The following is a 25779-nucleotide window of genomic DNA, read 5'->3' as shown; positions in this document are numbered from 1 at the left end:
GTGACTCCTGCCTCTCATTGTTGCCTCCTCCACCTCCCATCACTGCCATCATCTCCTCCTCTCCCTATGCTGTTCCTTCTACCTGCCACTATCATCATCACCTCCTCCTTCTGCTGCTGCCACTGCCTTGCCCTCCCCCTGCTGTTTTCTTCCCTACCCTTTTCTGTTGTCAACATTTTTTTCTGAAGTTGCAATGTGGGCACAGATGCATGTATTGCTTCTCTCCTATGAATTTTTGCACCCCTCCCTTTTCCTTCCACATTCCAGTTTTTGCTCAGGTTTATAGAATTATCTCTCATCTGCCCCTGCCCTCACTGTGTGGATTTTTTGATTCACACTGAAGTTTAGATGATTGATATGGTCTTTTTAATCTGGTTTTATCTATTGTCACTGTAATCAGTTTTGTTTCACCTTATTTTTGTTGTCATTAATTATTCTATTGTTTCTTTTTTGACATTTATACATGCATGCCATTATTACTACATCGTTATATTTTATGGATCCATCAGGGCATTATTGCAGATGGAAGGATTTCTGCTTAAAGAACATGACTTTCTCTGCAAGATGGAAAAAACAAGAAAGTTACACTCTGTGGATGGCACATCCTTCCATCCTCAGAAACACTCCAGTGGATTTAAGCCTATGCTATTTATATGCAACTGATGCAAAATGAAATTGGAAATCAGTTACTTTTGAAAAGAAAATTCAGGATGAGGAAAAAGAAGCTGGTATGAAAATAAACACTTACTGGCATTGTTTGAAAAGAAACAAAAACTTACAAAATGGGGAATCAAGCAGTTGGGCAAAACATTCCAGTTGCTGTCTTCCTCTCGCCCTCTTAAGTTCAACACAGCCCAATACCTGTATTATTTTTTTCTTTCCTCCCCATCCTTGTTTCATCCATTCCTATCTTCTTCCCACTCTTTTCCCAAGCCACTAGTTCTAAATTCTCTCAGAACTATGCATTCTACCAACATTTATCCCAATAGCATTTTTCTCCCTCTCCTCCTAGCTCTTACAAATAAACCTGCTTAGAAATGAAGATTGATTCAGAATTTCCTAGTTCCTCGGACTAGGAAAACTGGTTCAGAATTTCCTAGTCCCACATTTAAACCAGACTAACTTTCACTGAAATTAGCAGGATTATTTTCAAATAAATTGTTAAGGATTGCAACCTGAAAACCTTCAGACCCCAATCAGTGTTTAAGAAGTCTCTAGGGTATATGTGTCAGTCATTTAGCTGCCTTGTCAATAACAAATCCATCAATTAAATCACTTCCATAGCCTTGTCAGTCTGTTGCAGCCAAAATGACAGTCCTATGGTACACTAAAGGTTAAGGAAATTATTGTGGCAGACATTTTTGTAAGACCCAGCCCACTTCATCAGATGCATAAACTGTTACATTCACACACAGGAACAAAACTACAAGCTGCAAAGGGATCCAATGAGGTCAGTGGGATGAAAAGGGTGTGGTTATGCTTAATATAGTACTGTAGAGCACAGATAAAAATAAGATACAGTCAAAAGAATAAATGATCCAATCAGAGTGTGTGCATGGAACAGACTGGTCCGAGGACTCTCATCACAAAACAGAAGATATTTTAGAGATATAAAGTTCTTGAAACAAAATATTACTGATCAATTATTTCCTTCAAATAATATAAAACAAATGCACTGTTTGCAGCAAGAGCTATACATATTTTTTAAAAATAAAAGCAGTGAAATAAACTGTGGAGAAAGAGGAAAAACTGGTTAAAAGCTGCCTTTTCAATGTATAAGAAATAAAATAAATAGAAAATTTCTGTCAGAACTGTTCAGAACTCTTCATTTAGTCCTTAGTCAGAGAAAGAAGGTCTAGAAACATTTTAAATAAATAAACAGGCAGATAAATGCTACTTTTTCAAGAAAATGAAAAAAACAATATAATTTAATTTAAATTTAATATTTCGATTTCTAGCCCACCCTTCCTGTACAGCAGGGCTCAGGGCAGGTTATATGACAATAAATAATTGAGAGCCAGTTTGGTGTAGGGATTAAGTGTGCAGATTCTCATCTGGGAGAACCAGGTTTGATTCCCCACTTCTCCACATCCACCTGCTGATGTGACCTTGAGTCAATCACAAGTTCTCAGCAAAGCTGTTCTCTTAAGAGCAGCTCTCTGAGAGCTCTCTCAGCCCCACTTACCACACAGGGCATCTGTTTTGGGGAAAGGAAGAGAAAGGAGATTGTAAGCTGCTCTGAGACTTCAAGTGAAGGGCAGGGTATAAATCCAATCTCTTCTCTTCTAATAAATTAAAATAAACAATTAATATTGGTGCACAATAAAAACCAGTGCAAGGGAAAGGGAAACCACAAGAATGGAGGTCAGTGCTCTTCAGATCGTTGCTATCCCTGACTATATGCCTGGTGGAACATTTCTGTTTTACAGGCCCTGCAGAATTGTTTCAGGTCCCAGAGGACCTGGATCTCACTAGACAGCAAGTTCCACCAGGTTGGGGCCAGGGCCAAAATGGCCCCGTCCCTGGTCAAGGGTAGCCAGATGGTTATTAGGTATTTTATAAATTAGAAAATAACAGTAATCAACTCAATTATCTGGGAAGCAGAGAATATGCCTCTGTCCTGACACGGTTCATGTGTGCCCTCTGCATACAACTCAGAAATTAAATACTTCTCTCGGGATTCTGACTCAGTCATATTCTATACTGTACTCTTTCACCTCTTCACCAATAATCCAGGATTAAATCATTCCTTGGGATCTAGGTTTAGATGGAAGAAAACAAATAACCACATGATTTAGACAGAGGGCTGGCTCCACATTTGGGGCAGAGGGTGTCCTCAGCAAGATGTCATCATACAGAACCCTTTGGCCTTTCCTTTCCTCCCTCCCCCCCCAACTCTACCAAAATGGAGCACAGCTGCACGGCTCATTCACCTGGTCTAGGACTGGCAGCAGCAACTAGCTGAAACCACTGCTTACTTGCCCATTCATCTCGCTCAGGGCAGAACTGGCTACCATTCCATTTAGGGGGGCTGAATACTAATGCTGCTGCTGCCCAGACAGAGAGAGGCACACAAGGTGAGCCTAGCCACTCACCCCCAAACAGCAGCAAGCAGCTGTTATCACTTTTCATTGCAGGAAGTAAGAAGAGGAGCCAACAGCAAAGGGCAGAGTACAGCCACTGCAGCCATTGGTCAGAGAGGCAGGGTAAATGGTGATGCTGCAGGGTGGCTGGGTGGGGACTAGCGGTGAGACCTTATGGGGCCCTAGCAGCTGCCTAACAAGGTTGATCCCTAATGCAGGCTCTGTTGAGACAGAAAGGCAAATTACTTAAGTATTTAATTTCCAAGATGAGCAGAATTGATCCCCATGGCTAATTCATACAAGAACAACCCATGGTTGGCAACCACACCCCTCCATTTCTATATACAGATCTATATGGTGATACTTGTTTCTATGTGTGGAAGAACCTGATATCACTCAAGGTATGCTCTGATTCGTTTCAGTTATTTTAAGAAAATCAAAATTTTCTGTTTTGAACTGATTCCACCAGTATCTTTGTTGCTATGATGATATATACCCAGACAGTATTCCCATGTGATTAAATAAAATATATATGTGGAAAGTATACATAAATGGAAAATATACATAGATGGAAATTTGTATATTTATGGTATACAACAAAATTCAAAAGATACTTGACATATACCGGTAAGTGTATCTGTACGTGTTGTGTATGTGTATACAACAAAGTTCTGAGGAGATAATGCATGCAAAAATATACTTTGTAAGACTGCCCAACACGCTGTGGTTGCTTTATACAGTATACAGAATCTTCTATATGGCTGGGCTCCTTGAAATCTTCTGTATTTAAAACTATATCAGAAAGATTTTTGCAAGGGACTGGAGCTCAGAATATAAGCAGCACTTAATTCCACAGCTCAAATATTGTGGCTACTATTATATCTAAACAATAGTCGTTTTAAACTGCTGAAATAGGAAGTAGCTGTTTTCTATCATATCATCTGCAAGCATTTAGGTGCCAGACTATTAATTTAATTGTATTAACTGCATCCCAAGCTTGATTTATTTAAGATGAACATAATTTTGGTGGAAATATGAAGCCAAATAAATGGCTAAAATGGAAAAAAATCAGAAAAATTAAATTTATGTCTAGAAATATGCTTTCTATCTAATATCTTAAGCTACTTCATGCAAGAGTAAAATCTGGGATTCTACAAGGAAATAGTGTGGCAACAAGGCTTTCACACCACCAAAACATAGCAATTCAAAATGGCTTAATGCATACCGTGACATGTAGGGAATAAACAATTGAACCCAAACACAACAATAATAAGGAAAGAACTGCACAACTTTCTCCCAGAATAATATCCCATTTTTCTTCCAAATGGTTGCCTGAAAAGGACAGCCTGATATTTCTTACCAAAAGGTGATAGCATTACCATTTGTATTTATTCTCAAAATTTATATACTGCCTTTCAGCCAGTCAAAGCCACCAAGGAAGCTAATAATCAAAACCAGAGCACTACAAAAGCAAATCATAAAACCAATTTAAACCAAAACTAAAATACATATATAAAAAACAGAAACTTCAATTAAAACAGAAAGCAGGAATGTGGGATCACTGAGGAATGCCAGATGATATACAAAAATCTTCACCCACTAGCAGAAGACAGCAGATAGGGAGGAGGACAGATTAATACCTCAGGCGTCCCCTCCCCCCCTCAAAAAAACCCCCCTGTAAAAATCAAACACACAAACAAGCAGTCCATCAACTGTACCTGTTACTATTTCTTTTAGGTATTAGTAATTTTAATATTCCAAAGAATGACTTGGCCAGCTAAATACGTTCTGGACTTTATTTCATGCTACAGCTAGTGGTTTTGTACCAACTGATATATCTGAAATTAATAAAGTGCATAAGTGATTTGTACATTACTATCAAGTATGACATGGATAAAAAGCATTGGCACTGCAATTCTATTCACTTGACCTCGATTTATAGAGGGGAGGGGAAACCCTTCTAATGGAGCTACAGTATTCTCCAGCCATAGTTGTTGTTGGCATAAAGACATAAAGAGTAAAAAATTCTGTTCCGTGTTTACAACTGGCATAATTCTCAAACAAATTAACCACTATCTGATAGTTCAGGAAGAACATTATACAAACCAAGATACTATTTTCAAGCTAGCTATAGAATTGGTCTCTAAGATTAATCAACAGGGGGGGGGGGATTTTAAATAAAACAACTACAAACAATTATTTATTTTCAGTTTCCGAGGATCCTCACAGATTTGTATAAAAATGACAATCTGTAAATTTACAACAGACTGGATTAAGGGTGCCCAAAAATGTTTCTGATAATAAATTTGTGTTTTTCAAGACTGAGAAGTTGTTGCACTGATACTCAGCAGAAAAGACAGCCCTGTGCAACTGAATCTACATATAGTACCCATATTTTGTTCCTACAAGTCTTTGGCTCCATCTGCTGACTTTTAATGCTAAAAATAATTGACGTGGGTAGAATACGGTGGTAGCCTTGAAACCTTACGCTTCTTCTTTTGGGGGTAAACAAAAATGCAATACACACAGAATGCATCCAAAACTGTCAAATGACAAACGCTTTAAAACAACTGAAGAGCAATTTTAACACAGCACTACTTGAAACAGGTTAGGTAAGAATAGTGCACTGCTAGTTAGCCATACTGAATTTTCCCCAAAAAAGTTTTCAAATGGAAGGAAATTTAGTCAAAAGGGGAAAAAATACAGCAGTAAGAGAATGGATATCTCATTCACATTTTGTTATGTCCAGCACAATTGACTGCTTTAAGAGACAAGAAATTTAGAAGTTAAGATACAGAATGCTTGTCCCAGAGATCTTTTCACAGCTCTGTCTCCAGGCAATAAAGGTTACCTGCATGATGTCCCCAATTATTATTTAACTATTATTTAAGTTGCCATAGGTAAACTACTCTGGCTGAGAAAAGAATTTCTATAATTTGTGATTCACACCTTCTGCAGCATGCTTTGTTTCCTCTCTCAAGTTATTTGATGCTATTTGGATGGCTTTGAGCACACCACTTGCTGCTTAATGTGAGCTGAGGCATAGAAATCTGACATGTAGTTGATAGTGAGGGTTTGATCTGATGACATTATCTTTGTTTGACAACATGATTCTGTTTATGATAGACCCACTTGGGAATAACTCTCATCCTGAGATTTGAAAAAAAATTGTAATACTGTATTAAAGAAAATATTCAGAGATAATAATGACACTGAAACATAAACCTATTTCTCTTCCAATTTCTTTTTATGCCCTTTTCCTAAGTAAGAAAATACTGTAACACAAATAAATGCAGACATGGTTTATGAGGCAACCATAAAAGTTATTATTCCTGCAGTATCAGTGCATCTAACCAATATTAAAATACTTAAATCACACACTAAGCTGTCAAGTATGATCAGTGTGGCTAACATTTTTCACTGAGGCACTACAAGACAAGAAATAACAGGCCAATCCTAAATTGAATTAGGAAGTTTCACAGTCAATGGTGCTAGGAAATAAAAATGGAGATCTATTGAGGGAATAGCTGTACAAAACAGAAAATCATGCTTTTACTGCTTCTGTTAATGGTTTCCTTCTCTTCATTTTTCCTTTTGGTATTCCACAGCATACTGTTCACTGCTCTTCTTTTCTCTTTATTTGCTGTTTCCGCTCTCCCTGACTTTTAATGTCAATCACTGTCACTAAAACTATCTTTCTACTCCTGACTAGTACCAATTTATTTATTTATCTAGTTTCATCAATCTGTATTGCACTTCAAAGAGTAAGAACAGAAAGTCCCTGTTCTGAGGAGTTGCATTTCAAAATATGACATAGAACAGACAATAGATGTAAGGAAGGAAGACGTAAGTGAGAACAAATGAGGAGATGTCACTGAAGACAGTCCAGATATTTTATATGGTTCAAAATACAGTTGCTGGCATCCAAAGTGAGACTTGCAGCAATTAACTCCAACTCCAGCACTTCTCCAACTTCACTAGTTTCTATACTCAATTCAAGGTACTGCTTTTGACTGTATCAATCTACCTGAGCCCTAAGATTGATTAATGTTACCTTCCTGCCAGAATATGCACTCTATGGCAGTGAATTAGTAGGAGCAGGGCTTTTTTGAGCAGGAACACAGTTCCTGCTGGCTTGGTGTCAGGGGGTCTCTGACTTACTATGCAAATGAGTTCCTGCTGGGCTTTTTCTACAAAAAAAGCCCTGAGTAGGAGGATCTTTTCAGTAACTACTCTGTCCCACAGGAAGCGACACTATGGTTGCTTATTCAGGCCTTCTGAATGCAAACGAAATCTATCTATATTTTCATTAGTTAATTGGTATAACCACCTCTAATACTACCTAACTCTTCATGTACAGACTGAATGCACAGCTGAGGGAGAGCAGGTACGAGTGTGTGGGCCCCACTCTGCTGCCTCCACATGACTGGGCTTTTGAGCATACCACCTGTGTGCAGTGGCAGTGTCTGTTCATTCATTCCCTCCCTATCATCAGCAATGTTCAGAAACCAGCATCCCTGACCACAGGGAGGGAACATACACACAGATACTGCTTCTGCACACAAATGTTTTTGAGCCAGTGATTACATGGGGGGGGAGGGGGAGGCCAGTGTACTTGTGCCTTTTCTCTCTCTGAACACATTCACTCAACACACAGAGGGATCCTATAGTATCTTTCATTGTACTTTACTATGTGACCTACAACTTCTTGCCTGGTAACTATATTGGGTGCACCCTGTAGGCAGAAAGGTAGCATACAAATTAACTAAACAAACATTAACAGAGGAAGTATATGTCATTCTATTGCACATATTTAGGATTAGTGGGGAGGGGGGGAGGGTTGAAGACTCCCTTATGACTGTCTCTGCAGAATTCTTCTCGGATTTTGAAATTTAGTTTATCCTAAAATGTGATTGATCTAAATGTGCTCTTTTAAATGAGCTTCCTATTTTTCAGTGCCATCTACCATTTTTAATTGGAGGCTCCTTAAATTGTTCTTGCTTCTAATTTTACCCTTGTTTCTCCCCTTATTTCTCTTCTATATTGGCTTTTGCTTTTCTATAGTGACTTACATTTTTCTCAACTTATATTTGGCTTCATGCTGTATCTCCAACTTATCTTTCTGCTTTCTTAAATCTTCATATTCCCTGCCATTGGGTTTTTTTCAGTAATTAAGAGGTCATATAGAGACTGCCAGGGTTCTGTCTAAATCTTCCCCTTGATCATTAAAAAAAACAAAGACTGAAGAGATTTCATAGTTGATTATCTCATTATAGCTATTTGTGTAAACAAACCCCACCTTCAAGGTGATATGAGGGTGTTCTGCTAAATGGGATTAACACAACATCTACAGCTATGTTAAATAGCCATGTTCCAATATTATTTATAAAGCACTTTAGTCTGTGTAACAAACAAAAGTAGGCACTTCTCCTGCCTACAGGCTTATAATCAAACAAAGAATAGGAAGAGATAGAAAGGAAGATGAAGAAGAAAGTAAGGCATGACTGGATTCAGCTACATTTTATCCAAGGTTAAGCAGTGATTCAGGCTTTACCACTGGCATGAAAATTCAGTTAATGATCCAAACTAACTAAGCAAGCTTTTACAATGGAAATCTCTTTGGCTACCTCAGGCTAGTTCACACTTTCTTGTCCATCATTTAATCTATAAGAACATTAGTTGATCCTACCGTCTATTCTGGTACTGTTTGTTTTTATGGAAGTTTATATACAAAAAAAGGGGGATATGAGAGTATACTGATGTAGTGCAGCAGTCTGGGAGATGTGGTGAAGAAGATATTGTGTTTATACTCCATTCTTGACTACCCAAAAGAGTCTCAGAGCCATTTACAATCTCCTTTCCCTTCCCTTCCCTTCCCTTCCCCACAACAGACACCCTGTGAGGTAGGTGGGGCTGAGAGAGCTCTCCCAGAACTGCTCTTGAGCAAAACAGCTTTTAAAGAACCTGTGGCTGACCCAAGGTCACATCAGCAGGTGCATGAGGAGAAGTGGGGAATCAAACCTGGTTCTCCCAGATAAGAGTCCACGCACTTAATCACTACACCAAACTGGGCTCTCAAACTGGCTGGTGGAAGTAATAATGTTTCTAAGGGACAACAGGGGATATTTGGAAGTTCCACTTCACTACCATTTACTTACATTTATATCCAGCTTCTCTTCCTTGGAATTCATGGTAATCCAAACAGAATTCTCAGGTGAGTCTTCATCAGATACTTGACTAGACACAGACCCAGTAAGGTTACTGAATCACTGCATTCATACTATAACACAGCCTGGCTAATCATAGCTAAGAGCTCTTGATAGAACTGCCTTCCCTGAATGTATCTAACTCTAAAACAAATCAAATTAATGGTAATCATCACTGACTATATTCCATAATTTAAATAATTGCTGTAAGTGAAGTTTCAAAATTTAAGGAAGGTAACTATACTGTGTGTAGTACTGGCTTTAGAACTATCCTAAAATGCAAATTTTACAACAGAAGTATGTGAACTTGACATTATTTCTGTGAATTCTAGGCCAATCTCTTTGTTATTTTATTAAACATTAACACCTTTGATAATACCACTACCAGCATCTTTGTTAATGCACCTTCATTTTAATCCATATTATTCTATGCACATAAAACACCCACTGGTCATTTCCAACTATTCCTCCAGATTCCTTTTAGAACTGGATCTCAATGAAGAGTTTTGATAGAAACTCAAACTGCCCCCTTGACTCACTTTCAACTTAAATACATTCCACAAACCCAAGATCTCAAAAAGCAAACTTTTACGCTGCCCTACCTGGATTCCAACAACATATTGCTGCACAACAGAAGATTTTCAAGGGGGCAAGTAAATTAACCTCAACTTGGTAACCCAGCACGTAACCTGGATCAAACCAGATGTTGCACATAAATGTTCTGTAATGTTTTAATCAGCATTATACAAAATGAAAGAAGTTTCCCATGAGCTATCTGCTCTACACTAAGCACTTACAGCAGAAATATTATGAAATATCATTTCTGAACCAAGCCAAATAATTAAGAGAAGCCAATCAAACGAAAACATTCAAATTCTAACTTTGAAGCAAAAAACTGACATTCAAAAAACCCGAAAATCTGATCCATTCAAAATTTCTCAAACTTTCAATGGCAAAATTGGAACATCTGACACTTTGTGAATATTTTCAAATATTCAGCTGCCAATAACACAAAAGAAATAACAGTGTTTTCACAGCCAACTATCATTTATTACATTTTTAACATGTCCATTTTCCAAAGAGCTTAAGGCCTTCTCTCATTTTAGACAGTGAGGTAGCTGAGAGTATGTGACTGGTCCAAGGTCACCTAGAGAGCCTCATAGCAGATCAAGGATTTGAAGCTAGGCCTCCCATATCCTGGTCTTATACTGTAGCCACTACACTATACTCTCAATTATTGCATTAATCCCACCAAGTACAGTCAGATTTTACATTTATAACACACTGAACAAAGCCGGCTGTGACTAGGATTGCCAGGACCAACTCAGGAAATACCTGGGGACACTGGGGGTGGAGCCTGGAGGCTTTCCCATTCCCTAAATAAATAAATAATACAGCAGTGCAGTTCCCCTGAATACAGTCTTCATTTCCTCATCTTCTTTTTTTGCCTTCAAATGGTTCCCCAGCAGCTGCACGTATATTAAGTTAAAGTGAAATTTGTCAGACCCCCACAAGTCCCTTGCCAGGCTTTGGTACATTTCTAAGCATCACACACACACACACTCACAAAGCAGCCAAAATAAACACAAGCAGTTTGCAAGCCCACACTTCTGTGATCTTACTGGGGCAATTTACTCACAGGAGTTGCTGACTGTGATAATCTGCTGTATTTCAACCAATTTCTTCAGACTAACACAAGGAAAACCAAAGTAAGGGACTGAGCAGTCCAGGGGGTGGAGTTTTCCTCCATCCCATAATCAGGTTCTATTTTATTATTTACTATCCATTTTACTATAAAAATTACTTCTGAAACAAATGCAAAACAAACAGATGGACTCTGCTCTTTTTTCTTTCTCACATTCTTCACACATTCATTAGGAAGAGCCACATGGCTCTGCCTGCTCACCCCCGCCCCCATGCAGCTTTAGTCCTGCTGAGATTTAAAGACACACACACACAAACACATTCCAAAACATAGTTTGCAAGCTTCTTCTAAAGCTGCCAAGATTTAAAGGGACATCATGGCTGCTGGGACTGGCAAGCCTAGCTATGACAAAGGTGCTTCTATTTATGTGTGTCCTCTGCAGTCTTGGTTGCTGGGGCAGGCAGGTTCCTCCTTCTCTTTAATTAAACAAAACACATACGCAAGCCTTTGAAATCTGCTAATCTCCAGTCTAAATAGTTGTATTCTTCCCCTGAATAAACTTTCCCTCTGGTTTTCACTCCATCTGGATTTCACTTGTCCTTTTCAATTTGTAGACACCTTACCACTAAGCTCCAGATCCCTGATTACTATTGTATGGGTTCTTTCCTGTGTCTCAGCCCAGGTAGAGTCTATGCAGTTTCTTACAGTGCTGGCTTTCAAAAGGAATTTCTGAAATGGTGCAGAAGCTGGCTAGTTTTTTGGGGTTTTTTAAGTAAAAAATTTGAGTAGGTGTGCCAAACCTTTTAGATCACTGGATTAGGACAGTTTGTTTTTATTGTGATCTCGCTGCTGATACATTTCCACCAAAAAAAAGTTTTGTTTTAAAGCTGAAACGTACTCAGTAAGTTTGACCACAGGTGAAACTATATCCCGCTATTTAGGAGGTATTTCTACATCTAAATCTACCAATGCTGTTTGTAAATATTTGTGCTTATAGTTTTGTGGGCCAGGATAATTCATAGTTTTGATAGTAGCCTTTAAAACTGGTTGATTCAAAATTCTCAAATGTTCTGAAACATTACTGATCTTTCAGAGAGCTAAAACAAAATGCCAGAAAATAATTATATCTCTTATTGCCACTGATTACTTTCTCAAAAAAGATTAAAAATCCCTTGATGAAATAAAATTCAACTGACTCCATCATTACATATATTTCCCCCCACCCCAGCCCAGTCTAACAACACATATCCCACCTGGCCCTAATATGTGAAGAACAACAATAGGGTTGTCATAAGCCATTCTCTTTCAGCATTAACCCCTTTCCCCAATATGTATAATGGATTACATTACAGGGTTTCCCGCAGCACAAACATCCCCCAACTATGCAACCCTAAACCACATTACAGTATTGTTATGAACCAATGCTCATTCCATGACTCACCATGTATTTTGGCAGAACAGAGAGCAAGATGGGATGAACCAATGCTCAGTTCTTGTAGCCCTTTCTTATATGCCATAGTAATGCTAATTGCCACCTTGGGGTAGCAAATAAATTTTCCTCCAGGCCAGACTGGCCCAGGGATCCTGCAGGTTTTTTACCTTCCTCTGAGCATAGAGCAGGGTCACTGAGGGAGTGGGGGGGAGGTAGCTGTGAATTTCCTGCATGGACAAAGGGTGGAACTAGATGACCATTGGGTTATCTTCCAGCTCTGTGCTTCTATTCAAGACAGAGTTATCCATCTCATCTGATCTTTTGCCCCCTGAATTTAACATGTAAAACGTCTCCTGAGTCCTGATTAATATTCCTCAACTCCCTCCCTCTGAACTTGATAGCAGTTAATTTTAAACCATGCAGTAGAATTCAAACTTTTCCCTGCAGTCCAATCCCAAGCATAGGAGACTGAAAGTCCACAGATGATAGAATTATCAACCCATAAAAGTAGCCACAATTCCCACAGTAAATTCATAGTATGATCATCCCACCTCCCTGTGATGCTGAACAGGTCCTTCAACAGAGGCTTTGAGCAAGCCTCGGTTTCTGAACCATCAATTAATTTTCCTTCCTTCTTCAGTCTTTGGATCCCTCGCTCATCACTTGGAGTCAATCTGCACAGTGTCACTGCACATCTTTCACCTCTCTCCATTGGACCCTTCCAGACTCCTCCCCCATCAGGAACAGGCTTGTGTGAGTCCTATCTTCCTTTTTGCCCCCTTAGCAAACCCCTTTTAGAACTCAGGTTATATTAGGCAGATTTTGATGGCATATTGGCTGTGCGTCTGTGTGTGTGCACTGCATAGATATTAATTCAATTTCTGCAAGCTTTATTTCTGTGTATTCTCTCTCCAATAAAAGTAAAATAATACTATTTCCAGTCTGGTCACTGCTAATTCCTCCTCTGCCTATTTATGAAGCACTGGCCAGGCTGGGACCCTAGTGCACACCATACTTTAATCCTAAATACAGATTGCCCAAATGTACTCGTGTTCAACCTAACAATGATCCAAAGTTAAAGACCTCATTTGGGTAACAAGCTTGTGCAAAGGATCAACAATAATGTAAAAATTGTAATAAAAGATGCTTCAGATAAAAGAATCAAGCTGTCCTCAGTACTGACTACTGAAGAGTCCAGGATCCATTTTCATCTCTGTTCTACCCACCTGTTCATGTTAACCATACCTCTCTTAACAGCATAACAGACCTATTTGGCACTGTTTGCATAACTTACCCTATTCAACAGCACAGATATGTTTCTTTTGGGTTTAAAACAATTTTATTGGTAACATATGGTAATAAATCTATATCTTACATCTTTTTTAAAAAAACTTCTTTTATCTACCCCATATATTACTTTCTACCCACCCCTCCCCCCGTTACTTGACCCCCGCCGGTGTTATTTACTTAAAATGCAAATATTTAAAGGTATCCTTAACTATTAAAACAAAAATTTATATTTTTCTTTTTAAAACTTAATCATTATCAAAGATTGTCCAATGTCCTTTTATTTTCCACTCTTTTCCTACATATCTTCTAAACTTTTTCCATTCTGTCTAAAAAACTTCCAAATCATAGTCTCTTAATATTCTTGTTATTCTTGTTTCACTCCATGTCATAACTTTTATAATCCAATCCCATTTCTCTGGTATTTTTTCTTGCTTCCACAACTGCGCATACAATGTCCTAGCAACTGAGAGCAAGTACAAGATTAAAGTTCTATCTTCTTTTGGAAATTTTTCCATTTGTAGTCCCAACAGAAAACTTTTTTTTTTCAAAAAATCTATGCATATCCTGTGCATTTGTAATTGTGATTCTTTTCCCCTGGAGTTCAAAGCTCAAGCCTTCCGGTATTATCCATCTAAACCTCACTCCATTGTCTCTCAATTTTTCTGTCAACTTTTTATATGTTCTATCATTTATCACTTGCCTTGGCAGCTCTTTCATGATTCTCACTCTACTGCCTCCCACTATCAATGTCTTTTCAAAATTTTTACTCATGATCCTTCCCACCATTTCCTTTCTCATATATCTTATGACAACATCTCTTGGTAAGTTGTTTTTCTTGACATAAAGTGAGTTCACTCTATACATATAGTCATACATGTTTTTAGTCTCTTCAGGGTCTTCCTCTAAAAATTCTGCAATTATTTTTATTATATATTCTTTTAAATCACCATCCTCCTTCTCAGGTACTCCTCTCAGACGTATCTGAGTCTCCATCAATTTGCAGTCATGGATTGTCACTTTTCTTGCATTTTCAATAAGGTGGAATCATATACTTTCATTCTGCCTTCTACCTCCTGCACTTTCTTAGATGTTTCCTCACTTTCCTTTCTGAGATCTTCCATATCTTTTTAAATCTCTGCAATAATTTTTTCCCCGATTCATTTATCATCTCTCTCACCCCTTTCATCATTCTGGCCTCCATTGCCTCCAATTGGTCCTGCATTTTTTCCAATGAACTAGCCCTTGTACAGGGCTGCTTGTGTTCAGACATTTAAAAAACAGCGAAAATCTGGACCTCACCAATTTCCAATTCGACTATCAGATTCAAAAGAGTAGGTCTTGCCCTTTAAAACAAGCCCAATTTTGCCGTCCTCAGAGCTCCCAAAGTCAAGATATTTATTTTAAAAGTTTTTAAATCTTCCAAAATGGCGGTCAGAATTTTTTATTGCTCCTTACAATTTTTTTCCCTTTTAAAAACATCCGAGGTCCACACCAATAATATGACCAATAGTATTTAACTTCTTACCCTTGTTTGTATAAATAGGGAGTTGCCCAAAAAGACCGCCGCAACCATGTTTAACTTTAAAAGGGGTTAATTCACTGAGATGAGGAGGTATGTGAAGAGGAAACTGAAAGGAAAGGTAAATACGGTCAAAACCCTTGGGGAAGCTTGGAGACTATTTAAAACTATAATCCTAGAAGCTCAGATAAAATACATACCACAAGTTAGGAAATGCACAAACAGGCATAAGAAAAGGCCTGCATGGTTAAAAAACAAAGTAATGGAAGCTGTAAAAGGTAAGGACTCCTTTAAGCGGTGGAAAACCAGTTCAAGTGAGATTAATAAAAAGGAACACAGGCTGTGGCAAATCAAATGCAAGACTGTGATCAGGCAGGCAAAAAGGGACTATGAGGAGCATATTGCAAAAAACATAAAGACCAACAATAAAAATTTCTTCAAATATATTAGAAGTAGGAAACCAGCCAGGGAGGCAGTGGGGCTCTTGGATGACCATGGGGTAAAAGCATTATTGAAGGAGGATAGGGAAATGGCTGAGAAGCTGAATGCATTTTTTGCCTCCGTCTTCACTGTGGAAGATGAGAACTTTTTGCCCGCCCTAGAACCACTAATTTTGGAAGGGGTGTTGAAAGACCTGAATCAGATTGAGGTGACAAAAGAAGAGGTCCTACAACTGATAGACAAATTAAAAACTAATAAGTCACCGGATCCGGATGGCATACATCCGAGAGTTCTGAAAGAACTCAAAGTTGAACTTGTGGATCTCCTGACAAAAATATATAATCTTTCATTGAAATCTGCCTCCGTTCCTGAGGACTGGAAGGTAGCAAATGTCACCCGCATCTTTAAAAAGTGTTCCAGAGGAGATCCGGGAAATTACAGGCCAGTCAGTCTGACTTCAATACCGGGAAAGTTGGTAGAAAGCATTATCAAGGACAGAATGAGTAGGCACATTGATGGGCACGGGTTATTGAGGAAGACTCAGCATGGGTTCTGTAAGGGAAGATCTTGCCTCACTAACCTGTTACATTTCTTTGAGGGGGTGAACAAACATGCGTACAAAGGAGACCCGATAGATGTTGTTTACCTTGACTTCCAGAAAGCTTTTGATAAAGTTCCTCATCAAAGGCTCCTTAGAAAGCTTGAGAGTCATGGAGTAAAAGGACAGGTCCACTTGTGGATCAAAAACTGGCTGAGTAATAGGAAGTAGAAAGTGAGTATAAATGGGCAGTCTTCGCAGTGGAGGACTGTAAGCAGTGGGGTGCCGCAGGGCTCGGTACTGGGTACCATGCTCTTTAACTTGTTCATAAATGATTTAGAGTTGGGAGTGAGCAGTGAAGTGGCCAAGTTTGCGGATGACACTAAATTGTTCAGGGTGGTGAGAACCAGAGAGGATTGTGAGGCACTCCAAAGGGATCTGTTGAGGCTGGGTGAGTGGGCGTCAACGTGGCCGATGCAGTTTAATGTGGCCAAGTGCAAAGTAATGCACATTGGGGCCAAGAATCCCAGCTACAAATACAAGTTGATGGGGTGTGAACTCGCAGAGACTGACCAAGAGAGAGATCTTGGGGTCGTGGTAGATAACTCACTGAAAATGTCAAGACAGTGTGCATTTGCAATAAAAAAGGCCAACGCCATGCTGGGAATTATTAGGAAGGGAATTGAAAACAAATCAGCCAGTATCATAATGCCCCTGTATAAATCAATGGTGCGGTCTCATTTGAAGTACTGTGTGCAGTTCTGGTCGCCGCACCTCAAAAAGGATATTATAGCATTGGAGAAAGTTCAGAAAAGGGCAACTGGAATGATTAAAGGGCTGGAACACTTTCTCTATGAAGAAAGGTTGAAACGCTTGGGGCTCTTTAGCTTGGAGAAACGTCGACTGCGGGGTGACATGATAGAGGTTTACAAGATAGTGCATGGGATGGAGAAAGTAGAGAAAGAAGTACTTTTCTCCCTTTCTCACAATACAAGAACTCGTGGGCATTCGATGAAATTGCTGAGCAGACAGATTAAAACGGATAAAAGGAAGTACTTCTTCACCCAAAGGGTGATTAACATGTGGAATTCACTGCCACAGGAGGTGGTGGCGGCCACAAGCATAGCCACCTTCAAGAGGGGTTTAATAAAAATATGGAGCAGAGGTCCATCAGTGGCTATTAGCCACAGTGTGTGTGTGTGTGTGTGTGTGTGTGTGTGTGTGTGTGTGTGTAATTTTTTTTGCCACTGTGTGGACTGGATGGGCCATTGGCCTGATCTAACATGGCTTCTCTTATGTTCTTATGTACCCTCTTCTCAGTTAACTCCAATAATTTTTAATGTCTCTAATTCTTTAAAAACATTGTTTTTATTTCAACCTCTCAGCAATGGCCGCCGATGTTTCTCAATGGTAGTAAATTCCTAGAGTAGGTTTTCCTTCCACTACTTCTTGCTTTTGTTGCCACCATGTCTCATTCACACTGGTAAGGAGATCTCACGATACTTGACGTACTTCCTGTCTTGCTTGAATGTGCTGCAGGTCTGCGACGATGGTGCTCTTTTTTCAAAACCGCAAGTAGACTAAACAATAAATTCCTTTCCACTTTTTAGCACTTTTTAACACTGTCTTTTATATTTATAAAGTCCAAATTTCACCTCTTCCTCCCCTCTTCTTCCAGACTTTCTAGATTTTCCTTTCCCACCTTTTAAATTTATTCCATTAAGCTGTAAATAGTTCTGGAATGAAAGAAAGTAATTTGTACCTTCTCTTCCAATTATCCAAGTTCCCACCGGTCTTGCAAAGCTTTAGATGTTTAGCAATGTCCAAGAAGGTTAGGAGCCTGTCGAGCTTATGTCAAATAAATGACTCTGAAAACTTCTGCAAATGATGAAAATGCAACTCTTCCCGGAGACCCCTCAAAGGAGCCCCCCCCCCCGGGACTTCCTTTTAGCCAAGGTAAATCTCCTCAAAGTTTCCTGTGCATATCTTGGACTAATCTCTGACTGAGAAAAATAGGCAGTAGGCATTAAATTGCCTTCCACTACCCCGGACAGCCTGCTCCCCTTATGAGAAGCAGCTCAGCTCGACATTTTCCTCCCCCGGAAGTCCAGATATGTTTCTTTCTAAGTTGTACAATGGATCTGAAATCAGACTTTTTTTAAGTGGGCGAATGTGACCATATGCACTGCTCTAAATTTTTTTCAAAAGTGTGGTAACAGAACCGGATCTACATGTTTTTTGAGGGGGAGGGGAAATTAAAAAATGATACCCCCTTTTGGGCCATTCTATCTTTTGGTCCCATAGAATACAATGGACTCCATACCCAATTTGGCACGCCACCTCCGTCAGCACCTGGGGCAAGCACCCCCCTCTGCCCCCCCTACATCTGGCTCTGTGTGGTAAACAAGATGTACTAGGATTGCATGAAAATGTGGACCAAGGAGTTAGAAGCTTTGCCTTAACGAAAAGGACTGTATATACAGTATTGAGCAAGACTGAATTCTTTTTTTAAAAAACCCCCAAAACTAGCATCTTAATGCAAACCATTACTTGTTCACACAGTTAGCTAACTTAAAATTTTAAAAGTGCAAATGAGAGAGAGAGAATTGTGTAAAGGACAAATCACAATATGCCTTAACTATTTAATGAGATTGCTGTGAGGATAAAATGGAGGAGGCAAGAACCACGTATGCCAACCTGAGTACTTTAGAGGAATGGCCAGGTAAAAATGTGTAATAGACAGAGATAATGGGCAGCAGTCTTACAAATACCAGAAGTCCAAGCTGGGAGAATGACCAGGACAAGGCCATAATTGTTAATTCAGGAGAAATCTGTTGATGGAGGGAATTTGGTATCAGCAACATTTATCTTGCAATGGCTTTGACAGTACTCCTCCATCTGCCAATGGAAAGGGGATCTACACACATAGCAAAGAATGTCGCTCACAGAACATTCAAGCCTTTATAAGCATTTTCTGGAGCACTGTCCGCTTTTGTAAGTGACAGTAGGACCATCAGATCTTTTTTTTAATGTTTCGCATTTCATTGTACCAAGACACCTACAACTGGATTACTGCCAGCCAAAAGCCAAGTAAACAAATCCTCTGGAATTGGGCACACAGTTGTTTCCAAATTTACCATATGAAGAGTTAATAAAACAGCACTGACCAGGCCACTCTCCTGCTTGAAAGGATCACATTAAATACACAAGCACAGGAGATGTAACGTATGGTTTATATTAGTGATACTCAGCTTGGCGGCGCTCCCTCTGGCTTTCTTTCCTTCTCCTCTAACCAAGAAAAAGAAACAAACTATCTCTGTGTGTATTATGTAGCTCTCCTATGTGATGCCTTAACCTGGTCATGAGTGTAAGAAGTCCTTCGAACTAGCCCTGTCCTTGAATCATATTATTAGACAAGAGCGCCCCTTAGACATAACTATCAACAGGTAAAGGAATACTGGACCAGAATTTCAAGGTTCAAATGCTCGACAAATTATATACTTTTTACAAAATTTCAAAGTTTTAATCCTGTACATATTTATGTCTCACATGCAAGATTCTTTATTGAGAACTGAAAAATGACCGTACACATTATATCTCACATGCAGGATTCATTATTGAGAATAACAAAAGTATTACATAAAAATGTAAAACCCTGGAAGCTTTGGTTTTCCAGCTGTGGTCAAGAATTTCATTAAGATACAAGATACTCATATGCACTGAATGGGAAATGAGCCCTATTCATTAAAAGAACTTATGAATTGTCTGGCATATAGATGAAGGCTCTTAAACTATCATTTATACCAAAAGTGACCATTAATTTTCACCTGCAACAAGATGGTGCTGTAATCATCTGAAGAACATTTTCCATCATCTGTCAAATCCTGGCAGCTTTGCTTATGTAAACACTGAGACTGGATTAATCTGATCAACTCAATCCAGAAATTGAAAGGCAATTAAAGAAAATTGATGAGCAATTACTTAAGTGTATTTATAATTTTAAATAGCTGTGTGATTTACTCTTCACCTGCTGTTAGATTTACCATTCACCTACTAATTCCTGCCCATGGAAAGATTTAGTGAGCTGGCTTCTGCTTCATAGTGATTCAGTAACACAATGGCTGAAAAATATATCAAAACCATGATGGTAAAATAAAAGGAGGTTTCCAGAAACTCCCCACATCAGTGGACTTTCCATAAACAAGAGATCTGAAAACCTCATGACAAACACAATATATTCAAAGAACAGAACAAACCTTGCTGGAGTAAGTGGGAGTGGCGCAAGAGCATGGCTATGACCTCAGGAACACCTTCAGTTCAATGAGGCCAGGGCAGGAGAAATTCCTGGTATGTACTGTGATCTTACTTTGCAAGTACTTGAAGAAAAGACACTCCAAAATGTTCTCTTTTTTAAAAAAAATCAGGAACTTTTACTTAAAGCCATATCTGAAGATCAGTTGCTCCAGCAAACAAACACCTAGGATCTTGTGTGCTACCAGCAGCTCTGGAAAAAACAGTATTGTGCATAATATGAAAGTATGTCAGCAGGAAAGAAAATACAAAGGCACAAACATATAGGATTGGATGACAAGGCTGGTCACATCTCTGAACTGTAATGCATAGGCTTTTTGGCTTCATTCTGTCCGCTGTGTTCTTGTCACAATTTTGGGCATAGTTTTTGGCATTGGGCTTCCCACTTTGGGGAAGACTGGGCCTCTGTGCCCATCATCCCAGTTGGAGGTCCCGTTAAGGGACCTGGGGGGGGCAGAGGCTTAGTGAGGCATGGCCAGCTCAGGGGCTGCTGGACTCTCCTCACCCCCAAATGGCAGGGAAGCACTCAGTGCCCTGGGCCCAGGTGTTTCCATTTGCTACCCCAGGGTTTTCCTCTCTGCAGGCTGAGGAATGGGGTTTCTATCAGGTGGCAGGCAGGTCACCCAGTGCCTGGATCCAACCCATGACAAGCCAAACTTCTACAGCTGTAGTCAATAAAGCAGTTAAATGTTATAGCTCTCCAAATGCATTGTTTCCTTTGTAACAGCCCAGTTCTTTGCCACCCACTCACTGCTGTGGCCACAATTTTAGTATTTAAAATTGGGGGGGGGGGGAGATAAAATGTTGAGGCAGCATTTTCAAATCACATGACGGCAACCTGCAAATATCAAGTGCAATCTTAAGAACAATTCTAAAGATTATGCTGTCAAAGGCTTTTACAGTCAGAGTCCATTAGTTGTTGTAGATTTTCCGGGCTGTGTGGCTGTGGACTTGGCATTGTGAGACCTGACATTTCGTCAGCAACTGTGACTGTGACTAACCCAGAAAACTGGAGTTCTCTTTGGGTTCTGGGTTAGACCCATGAGGATGCCAATCACAGATGCTGGCAAAACATCAGGTCTCACAATGCCAAGACCACTGCCACACAGCCCGGAAAATCTACAACAACCAATTCTAAAGATTTCTTCTAACTGGCAGTAGTGATTTATATAGCATTTATGATTCTGCGGTTTAATGTTTCCACGTACTCTTGGAAATAACATGCCAAAACATGGAGAACAATAATGATACTATACACCTTATATTAGCTTGGAAACCTTATACTACAACAGACATCGCAAAACACAGAACAAAAGTCACTCACCTATCCACAAAGCAATATTTTGGTTTGTCACAAGTAATAAAAAGTCAGAGTATCATCTAAGCAACCTTAAATACAGAGAAAAACATCTACTCACAAGAATGTTGAGGTCTAGTAAAGAAGCTAAGAACGTTTACTCAGGATTATCTCTTCAGGGATGATACTTTCAAAATGGCTGCTGCAGTGGACCACCTGATAGACCTGTAGATGCCTCCAAGGCATGGTTAAGTTTTATCATATTAGCTTGGAAACCTGTTGAAATGTATCCCCTCACAACATCAGGTGTTTTACGGTGCCTCATGTCCAGGTGCAGCACACATTGCAAAACAATGCTAGGAAAGGAAGGATACTTCTATCTACTTCAACAAAGTATGATATCCTACAAAATGATGCCATATCTTTCTTTCCTTTCTTTCAAGCTTCTTTGATCCAACAATCTTGAGCAACAAATGATGACATATGACCACCTCATAATAAGGGCAACCATCAGCTTCAACTACTTTCATGTCCTGAGTTTAATAAATTCACACTAAAACATACACACACACTACCTCCACTTTGAACTCATACCAGTAGCCTTATGGCACAGTTGGTTATTAGAGTTGCTATAAGAAGCTTGTACAGAAGTAGCATTGAAACAGTACCAGCTTCCTAGCAAGGTATTTGCCCCCAACTTGTCCAAAATGGTCAAAATAGGAGTATTCTCTAAGTCCTGCCATACCCAAAATGTAAATGAACAAGTTAAAAAGAACATAAGATAAGTCATGTTGGATCAGGCCAATGGCCCATCCAGTCCAACACTCTGTATCAAACAGTGGCCAAAAAAAGGAGGTTCACAAGTGGGGCTAAAAGCCCTTCCACTTTGCCCCCCCAAAACACCAAGAATACAGAGCATCACTGCCCCAGACAGTTCCAATAATATACTGTGGCTAATAGCCACTGATGGACCTCTGCTCCATATTTTTATCCAAACCCCTCTTGAAGCTGGCTATGCTTGTAGCCGCCACCACGTCCTGTGGCAGTGAATTCCACATGTTAATCGCCCTTTGGGTGAGGAAGTACTTCCTTTTATCCGTTCTAACCCTACTGCTCAGCAATTTCACTGAATGCCCACGAGTTCTTGTATTGTGAGAAAGGGAGAGAAGTACTTCTTTCTCTACTTTCTCCATCCCATGCATAATCTTGTAAACCTCTATCATGTCACCCCACAGTCGACGTTTCTCCAAGCTAAAGAACCCCAAGCGTTTTAACCTTTCTTCATAGGGAAAGTGTTCCAAACCTTTAATCATTCCAGTTGCCCTTTTCTGGACTTTTTCCAATGCTATAATATCCTTTTTGAGGTGTGGTGACCAGAACTGTACACAGTATTCCAAATGAGACCGAACCATCGATTTATACAGGGGATACTGATTTATTAATCAGTGGATAGCCACTCTTAGAAACTTAATTATTTTAAAAGTAGCAGAAACAACACATCATGTAGGCTCCTCTAGCTTATTGCCTTGGATATGTAGCAGTTTAAAGATTTTAGTGATCATGAAGGTACTCCCAGAGGCTAGTCACAACTGAGCTATCTCCCTATTTTCACAGCACAAATCCTTGGCTCATGCGCTTCGACATGGATTTCAAGTGCTGCTGAGCAAATAGTATTAAATTGCCTCATTGGAGAACAGTTTGCTGCGTCAAATGTTTTAACCAACACACACACACACTTCTCCCATTGCAGTTCCATTAATCAACCCCAGATGGCAATTTACATAGGCAACAGTGTAAAGGAATCTGCATGCTGCTGGTGTTCTCAACCTCAATCAGAAAGTATGGGCGTTCGAGAATGTCACTGTTTATTTTTAATTGCTCTGTCCCTCCTTTGTGCAAGTTCAAGCGGTCACAGATGTCGAAGTCTATTAGCAGAATGCTTACGAGATGCCACTTTATTTGCTGGGAGGGATCCTTGAATTCGGAAAGCAGCTGTTTTGCAATGTCCCCAATGCCCAGTGGGCACCAGCTGTCAATCTCAGTTAGCAAAGGGTCAGGGCAACAAAAGGTCAAGAAATGTCATGATCCATCGTGTGTTATAAAATCTGCCTCCTCTGTTACTTTGTAAGTCTGAGAATGGTACAACCTCTCACAGGTATTCTAGCCAGGCACTCCACAGAGCAGCCAAAAAAGGAAAAGTCAACATAATTAGCAATTCTAACTTCTAACCGTATGCTCCCCCACAAGTATAATCCACACACTTATCTAAAGTCTAAACTGATGATAATGTTTGGACCACATAACTAAAAGGACATTCTAGATCATTAGGCAATAGACACAAAAATAAAAATGAGGCTTAAATAAGTACCAAATTCAGGTACTGAGGGTTACAGACCCGTTTTGTTCTCTACTCAGCCCCAAAGCTTTTTCCTTGGTCGCTCACTGCTAGTTTAAGCCCCATCAGTTTACATATGTGACATTAGGATTCTTTTTGCACCATGCATCTTCTTGCACATACCTACACTGAATTTCATCTGCCAATTGCCCATTTACCAAGTTTGAAGAGGTTCTTTCAAAGATCATAACATCTTTTGCATTTCCACCTTCCTGAACTATTTGTTGCCATCTGCAAAATTCACTAACTCATTATTCCTTCCTGGTTCCAGCTCTCATATGAATTAATTTTAATAGCAACAATCCCAACATATTGGTGAGGACGGACTTCCTTCTGCAGAAGTGAAGCCCCTCAACTCCCATCTACAAGACTGCAAATCTCCCCCGCCACACACACACCTTAGTGAAGGGGGTGACTGGAGCAGCGTTCTTTACAGCAAGGAGTCTATGTGCTTAACAGGTCTGTCTTTAAATAACACTTTCTACCAATTTACATGGTTTAGATATTTAGCTAACTAGTCCACATTGTCCCAGACTACCAATGAATCCCTTCTTAGAAATCAGCATGACACTACTTATTTTCCAGTGTTCTGGTTACTATTAATGAAATATTACATATTTTTGTTAGAAGATCAGCTATGTCATTTTTTAGTTCTTGAAGAACTCTTGCATCCAGACAGTCTGGAACCAGTGGTTTGCTAATTTGTCAAGCAGCACTAGAACTACTTCCTTGGACACTTCTCCCCATTCTGCCAGGCTTCTGATTCACTTGATGCTTTTAACTTTGTGCTTACCCTTCCAAAACCAATGAGGGAGCTACTAGCTTTTTCAGAAGGCTCTACACATTTCAGATTACTCTTATATTGCATTATGCAGAATCTGATAGAAGGTATAATTGTGGATATCTTACAAAGAAGAAAGTGATATTAAGTTGATCTCAGAATCTTTTGAGTTATATGTCTAAACTGTAATCCTTTCCGAATTTATGGAAATAAATCAGATTTACTTCTGAATAAACATGCACATGATTGGGCTGTAATACTGAAACCTTTAGCAGACTTACTTGTGAATAACTGTATGTTAAGCGTCAAGGTATACTATATTATCAACACAGCAAATGAAAGTTCAAAGAGTGTGATATTGCATTTTTTACCATATGGGCTTACAACTGCTGGGTTTTTGTTTTCTATTTTTGAACCATATTGTACAATGGGTCTCTGTAATTTATTAAAACAATTAATGATGCAGGTTAATTGTGCACAATGTGGATAAACAACTTGATGGGTTTTGTTTAAGGGACTGCAAGAGTTCACTTTCCCAAAGCAATTCATGAACATGCACACAATTCTTATGTCTAAATTACTCCTTTTCTTAAACTATGTGAACAGAAAGATATTATTATTTAAGGTGTCAGTTTTCCTTGCCATCATAATATTTTCCTGAATTATTTCCTGTATCTTTCCCAATATGCATCCAGAGAAGGACTGAACCCACAAATCTGACCCTCAGGCACATAATCTCATTGAAGTCAGATTCAGAAATGCTCACTCAGTGCTTTTAATCTCATGCCCTCAACTTGCTCTCTTCTCACTTTTCTCTACTGCTACAATCAGGCAAGGCTTT

At 39.4% G+C, this 25779-nt stretch overlaps 1 protein-coding gene across 1 annotated transcript in view; it reads right to left on the bottom strand.

Moving 5' to 3' along the window:
• The window catches only part of EEFSEC (eukaryotic elongation factor, selenocysteine-tRNA specific), a 267221-nt gene that overhangs the window by 154090 nt on the left and 87352 nt on the right, over positions 1-25779 (bottom strand). The window lies entirely within an intron of this gene.

This window comes from Heteronotia binoei, chromosome 5, assembly GCF_032191835.1.
Source record: "Heteronotia binoei isolate CCM8104 ecotype False Entrance Well chromosome 5, APGP_CSIRO_Hbin_v1, whole genome shotgun sequence".
NCBI classification, from domain to species: domain Eukaryota; kingdom Metazoa; phylum Chordata; class Lepidosauria; order Squamata; family Gekkonidae; genus Heteronotia; species Heteronotia binoei.
The sequence above is the reverse complement of the archived record's forward strand: the minus strand, read 5'-3'. Positions and strand labels throughout refer to the sequence as shown.